Genomic DNA, 6,275 nt, shown 5'->3' on the forward strand with positions numbered 1-6,275 from the left:
TGCAGCCTAAACCAAGGAAAACAAAATCGTGGGTGACTCATGAAATATTGCAACTAATGAACCAAAGAAGAAACCACAGATCAAACCAGGGGAATATAGAAGACTGAACAAAATTATCAAGGAAAATCAGAGAACCAAAACAAAAACTGAAGCAGAAATACACAGATTGAAACTTTACAAAGTAAAAAAATGAGTGGGAACTTCAATACAAGACCCTTTTCTACATTAGTATCAGGTGCATTCAAAAAGAAACGAGCTGGGTGCTGTAAAATGAAAACAGCAGAAATGATTGTAATGTTATTGCCAGTAGAAGAAGGTGCAGTCCCTATAAGACTGCTTAGATCACAAACTTATCACTTGTGGCACGTGGGCACACACCCATGTTATGAGAGAGTGAACATGTGTACTCATTGACTGTCTTCTGCACTCAGTTGTGGGTAAAATGTTGAAACAGAGGCTTCACGAAAAGAGCACAGGGACATAGTGGATTTTAGGTGACAGTGAAACTGATTGCTTTCTCTGTAAACTGCCATTTTGACTCAGGTTGAAGGTGATGGCACTAAGTCTTGTCTCCAGCAGCCACTCAATACTGGCATAGCACTGCAGATGCTCAAGAAAGTACCATGCTTCCAGTGCTGGTTGAAGACTGTGAATCACCTGTTGTGTGCACACTTCGCAAAATTTCACTCTGTGCTTAATAATAGCATTAACACTTCCAATGCTCAACCTGACCTCTGAAGCAATAGCTGCTACTGTAACTCAATGCTCTTGAATAATGAGGGCATCCTCATGCCAGACAATGGCATCAGTATTATAGTGTGACATTCCAGACTGTGCACAATTGTACAATGACATCCATCCTTCCCTCACTCACTTGTACCACATCATGGCCCATGCAGTTCTCTCCATACACTTGTGCAATCATTTGATGAATTTCTGTCCCCTATACTTCTTCCACTGTTTTGAAACACACTATGCCCCTGAACTCTTCTTCTGAGCCCTCCCTTTCACTTTTTCAGCGCGACTGAGTACAGTAGACAGTCAATGTCTGCACATTCTAGTTCTGTCATCATGTGGGTGTGTGCTCGTGTCCATTTAGTGGCAAGTTCTGGAGCTAAACACTCTTATAGGGACCACACCTTTTTCCACTAGTAATGATATTACAATCCTTTCAATGGTTTAATTTATAGCCTCCAGCTTGTTTCTTTTTGAATGCACCTTATAAATAGTGATGGTTGGCTGACCGTAGACAAAAATGAAAGAATACATGTTTGGAAGAACTGTTTATAATGATAGGCCATATTGACCTGAAGTCACTGGAGAAACAGGACAAGATATTACAGAAGAAGCGAGATCGACAGTGTGGACAATGAAAGATGGAAAACAGCAGGACCATATGGGTTGCATTCTCAATTCCTTAATCTGTTTGAGGAAGAACAAATAGAATAGTTGAAAAACTACCAGTAACCTTTATAGTTTGAGTACACTAGTAATCTCTCAACAATGGCTTCAGTCAGAGTTTGTAACTTTGACAAATAAACAAGGAGCTAAAAATGTACTTATTTCAGAACAATAAGTTTGATAAGACATTTCTTAAAATATTTATAAAAATTGTTCACAAAAGAATCAACAGAGTCTGTGAAGAAGAAATGGCACCTATACAGCTTGGCTTCAGAAATGCTGTCAGTACTCTAGAGGCTCTGTTCTGGGTTCAGATCTTACTCCAGAGGTGTAGAGATGAACAGTGATGTCCATGCCCATTTTATTGATTGCCAAGAGTATTTTGATGGAGTATAACACTACAAAATGGCTTAGGTGGCAGAAATAGTGGGATGGATGACAAATGTCAGGATTATAATTAATCTTTACTGGAATCATGAAGCTACTGTGAAAGGAGGAAATATGAAATAACACATTAAAAATACGCTGAGGGGTGAGATAGGGCTGATTTTGCCATCACTGACACTTAAATTTTATTCAGAATATGTCTTCAAAGAAGCCATTGGAAACGTCAAAGAGGATATCATCTTGAATAGACAGAAGCTGAACAGTATTCTCTAAGTTGATGGCAATATAATATTTGGTGTCAGCTGAAATACTCTTCAACATCTTATATCCAAAATCAACATAAGTAGTGAGTGTTATGGCCTGTAAATCAAAATCAGTGAAACAAAATTAATGGTCTCCATCCAAACATTAATGGTGAACTAACTGAACAAGTAAAGAAATCCATATATTTGGAAATTAACATTAAGAACCAACTGGATAACTTTCAAGAGCTTAGAGATCATGTTGAGAATGCCAGGGCATTATTTTTTAAAATGACTAATGTGTCTTAGAGCCATCACCTAAGAGCCAATTGTATGTGTATGCAAATTAACTTATTTTAAATTGGTCTAAACTTATAAATAATTTGACATGTCCTATATCCTTGTAAAAAGAGATCCACAGATGAATAAAGCTACTATTACTACTACTACTATTACTACTACTACTGTTGGTAGTAGTCTAAACAATGAAAATCGAGTGTGGAATAATGATAATATTATGAAAAGGATAGACTGCTACCCACTATATAGTAGGGATGCTGAGTTGCATACAGGTATCAAGAATCAAGACAGACTGTTAAACAAGTGAGCTTTTTATTTAGTATTATTTTTGTTGTGCCTTTCTGCAACTCAACATCCCCACTAGATGGTGAGCAGTAACCTGTACTTCTCATAATATCGTCTAAACAAAATTAAGATTTATACATTGATATGTACACTGAAGAGCCAAAGAAACTGGTACACCTGCCCAATATCATACAGGTCCCCCACAAGCATGCAGAAGTCCCGCAGCAGCATGTGGCATGGACTCGACTGAAGTCTGAAGTAGTGCTGGAGGGAACTGACACCATGAATCCTGCAGGGCTGTCCATAAATCTTTAAGAGTATGAGGGGTTGGAAATCTCTCTTGAACAGCATGTTGCAAGGCATCCCAGATATGCTCATGTATGGTGAATTTGGTGGCCAGCAGAAATGTTTTAAACTCAGAAGAGTGTTCCTGGAGCCATTCTGTAGCAATTCTGGAACTGTGGGGTGTTGAATTGCCGAAGTCCGCCAGAATGACAATGCACATGAATGGATGCAGGTGATCAGACAGGATGCTTAGGAATGTGTCACCTGTCAGAGTCAGAGACATATCAGGTATCCCCTCTACTCAAATTGCACATGCCCCACACCATTACAAAGCCTCCACCAGCTTGAACAGTCCCCTGCTGACATGCAGGGTCCATGGATACAATTGGAAATGAGACTTATCTGACCAGGCAACATGTTTCCAGTCATCAACAGTCCAATGTCGGTATTGACGGGTCCACATGAGGCGTAAAGCTTTGTACATCGTCAAGGGTACAAGAGTGGGCTTTCAGCTCAAAAGCCCATGTCAATGATGTTTCATTGAATGGTTTGCATTCTGACACTTGTTGATGGCCCAGCATTGAAATCTGCAGCAATTTGTGGAAGCATTGCACTACTGTAACATTGAATGATCTCTGCAGTCGTCGTTGGTCTCATTCTTGGAGGATCTCTTTCTGGCCAGAGCGATGTGAGAGTTTTGATGTTTTACTGGGTTCCTGATATTCACAGTACACTCGTGAAGTAGTCATATGGGAAACTCCCCACTTCATCGCTACCTTGGAGATGCTGTGTCTCATTGCTCGTGCACCGAATATAACACCACATTCAAACTCACTTAAATCATGATAAACTGCCATTGTAGCAGCAGTAACCGATCCAACAACTGTGCCAGACGGTTGTAGGCATTCCTGACCGCAGCACCAAATTCTGCGTGTTTGCATATCTCTATATTTGAATACTTATGACTACACCAGTTTGTTTGCCACTTCAGTGTAGTTCCCATCCTTTTTTGTGGAGCTGAGATTTGGGCTTTGACAAAGATGGTGGGCAAACAACTTGAGGCATTTGAGATGACTGTACAGGAGAATGCTAAAAATGCTACCAACAGATACAATTGCTGATGATGACATTCACCACAAACTGAAGAAAGAAAGAGTGCAGAAAAATGTAAAAAATGACGGTATCCTTGTCCTGTAATGAGGTATGGAAACAAGTACAAACTGCTGCAGAACTTCTGTCAAAAAAAGGTACCTGTTAAATGAGGAAGGGGAAGAACGTCATCTTGGCGTGGAAACATAGGGATACAGAATTCACACATGAGTGAGGGACTTCTTTGAGCAAGCTGAAGTGATACAGCTATGATGGTCACCAACATACAGAATGAATAGACACAGGAAGAAGAAGTAGAAGTAGTAATAGTAGTACCCATAAGTACCATTAGGGAGTAAATGTACTGGCACAAAAGTTCAAGTAAGCCAAGGCGACTTAGGAGGCTTTCCTAGGTGTTTGGTTATCAACTTTATACAGTATTCTTATTGCACACTTTCACAGAATAAACACATTTTTTATCACAGTGGACTGCCCAAGATAAATATGCCATAATACAGCACTGAGACTAACCATGCTAGCAATCCCATCTGCAGGTTAGTGCAGTTACAGAGATTTTTAATGTTTCATTCAAGGATCTCAATATTATTTTCCATGATGACATGTTGCATCCTACTTCCTAAAATACCTAACATTTCAGGCAGTTCAAATATCTCCAGCTTTCAGAATGGAAGAAGGGGCAACTGTAATAACTTCGAGTTGAACAAATATTTTTCAAGGAAGACGCAATACATGAAAGTCACACATCAAGTAAACAGAGTAAGACGTGTGTACGCTTTAACAGTCAAATCATAACTGAGTCCAAGTCTAGTGGCCGCTGGCTGGCTGGCCGCTTAGGTGGCGCTGCTGCTGCATGGCTGGCAGACAGCGCCGCATGCAGAGGACACGCGTAACTGTGCGGCAGCACTTTGAAAGATCGACGAGTCACAACACTTTTCCCCCCTTTGAATTTTTTGCACAGGTCTTGATGGAAGTGGCCTGTAGATTGCTAACGTCCATAGGTGTTGTTTGACTGGCCGTAAAGTCTCGAGGAGGAGGCTTCCCGTATGGACGGAAGTGTCCCCGATGATAACGGGTCGAGATGACAGGAGGTGTGGGGGTCGAATTTGCTGGACCCCTGTGCACCAATTTGCCCATTGCAGCAAGTCCAGTTGTTATAACAGGAGACATGGGCGATGTGTCCGCATCTGTAGGAGAAGGAGGCAAGTAGAGTTTCTCCAACAGATGATGGTCATTTGGTTCCTGCATGGGCACGTCTCCTGTTGGCGTCATTTCCTGTGCTGGCACCGATATGATGGTGAGAGGACTGCAGTGTGAGTAATGAGAGATTCCAGTATCCCGAGCGTCAGGCAGAGCCGAAGGTGGTGTAGCGGCATTCGGAACAGGCGTTGCCAGCACTCGAGGCCGAAGCTGGTCCGAATGACGCACTGCAACACCCGTGTCCATCTGGATTTCATACAGGTGTCGGTCACGGTGTCGTAAGATGCTGCCAGGACTCCATTTTGGCCGCCTGCCATATCCCCGTACCCATACAAGGTCATCAGCGGTGAACCGGCCAAGCGAAGGCACCTGCGGCCATGAGGTGAAAGGCCGCAGAAGATGAAGTAGCGTGCGGGGCTGTCGGCCATGTAAGAGCTCAGCCGGGCTGTGGTCACCCATGGGGGTGAAATGGTAAAAAGCTAGAAATTGGAGAAGCGCATCATCAGCAGAAGAAGTCAGGAGTTTCCTCATCTGAGCCTTAAATGTGCGGACCAGTCGTTCAGCCTCACCGTTTGACTTTGGATGGAACGGAGGTGCTGTGACATGCATGATGCCATGACAGGCACAAAAATCTGCAAAATCAGAAGAGGCAAATTGCAGACCATTATCAGTAACAAGAGTAGAGGGAAGGCCTTCCAAAGAGAAAATGCGAGCTAGAGCATTGGTGGTTGCCGCAGTGGTAGGCGACGTGCAACGGAGTATGAAACAAAAGTTAGAGTACACGTCAATAACGAGGAGCCAATAAGTACCTAAAAAAAGTCCCGTGAAGTCAGCATGAATACGCTCCCAGGGCTTCTCAGGCAAAGGCCACGGTGACAAAGATGACTTTGGGGCGGCGGCCTGTGAGGCACAAGCGCCGCAGGCAGCGACCATGTGTGCGATTTCAGAGTCGATGCCGGGCCAGTACACATGACAGCGCGCCAGAGATTTTGTGCGAGAGACACCCCAGTGCCCTTGGTGAAGGAGGCGCAAGACCGAAGCACGCAAAGACACAAGCACCACAACACG

This window comes from Schistocerca serialis, chromosome 6 (genome assembly GCF_023864345.2).
Source record: "Schistocerca serialis cubense isolate TAMUIC-IGC-003099 chromosome 6, iqSchSeri2.2, whole genome shotgun sequence".
Classification (NCBI taxonomy): domain Eukaryota; kingdom Metazoa; phylum Arthropoda; class Insecta; order Orthoptera; family Acrididae; genus Schistocerca; species Schistocerca serialis.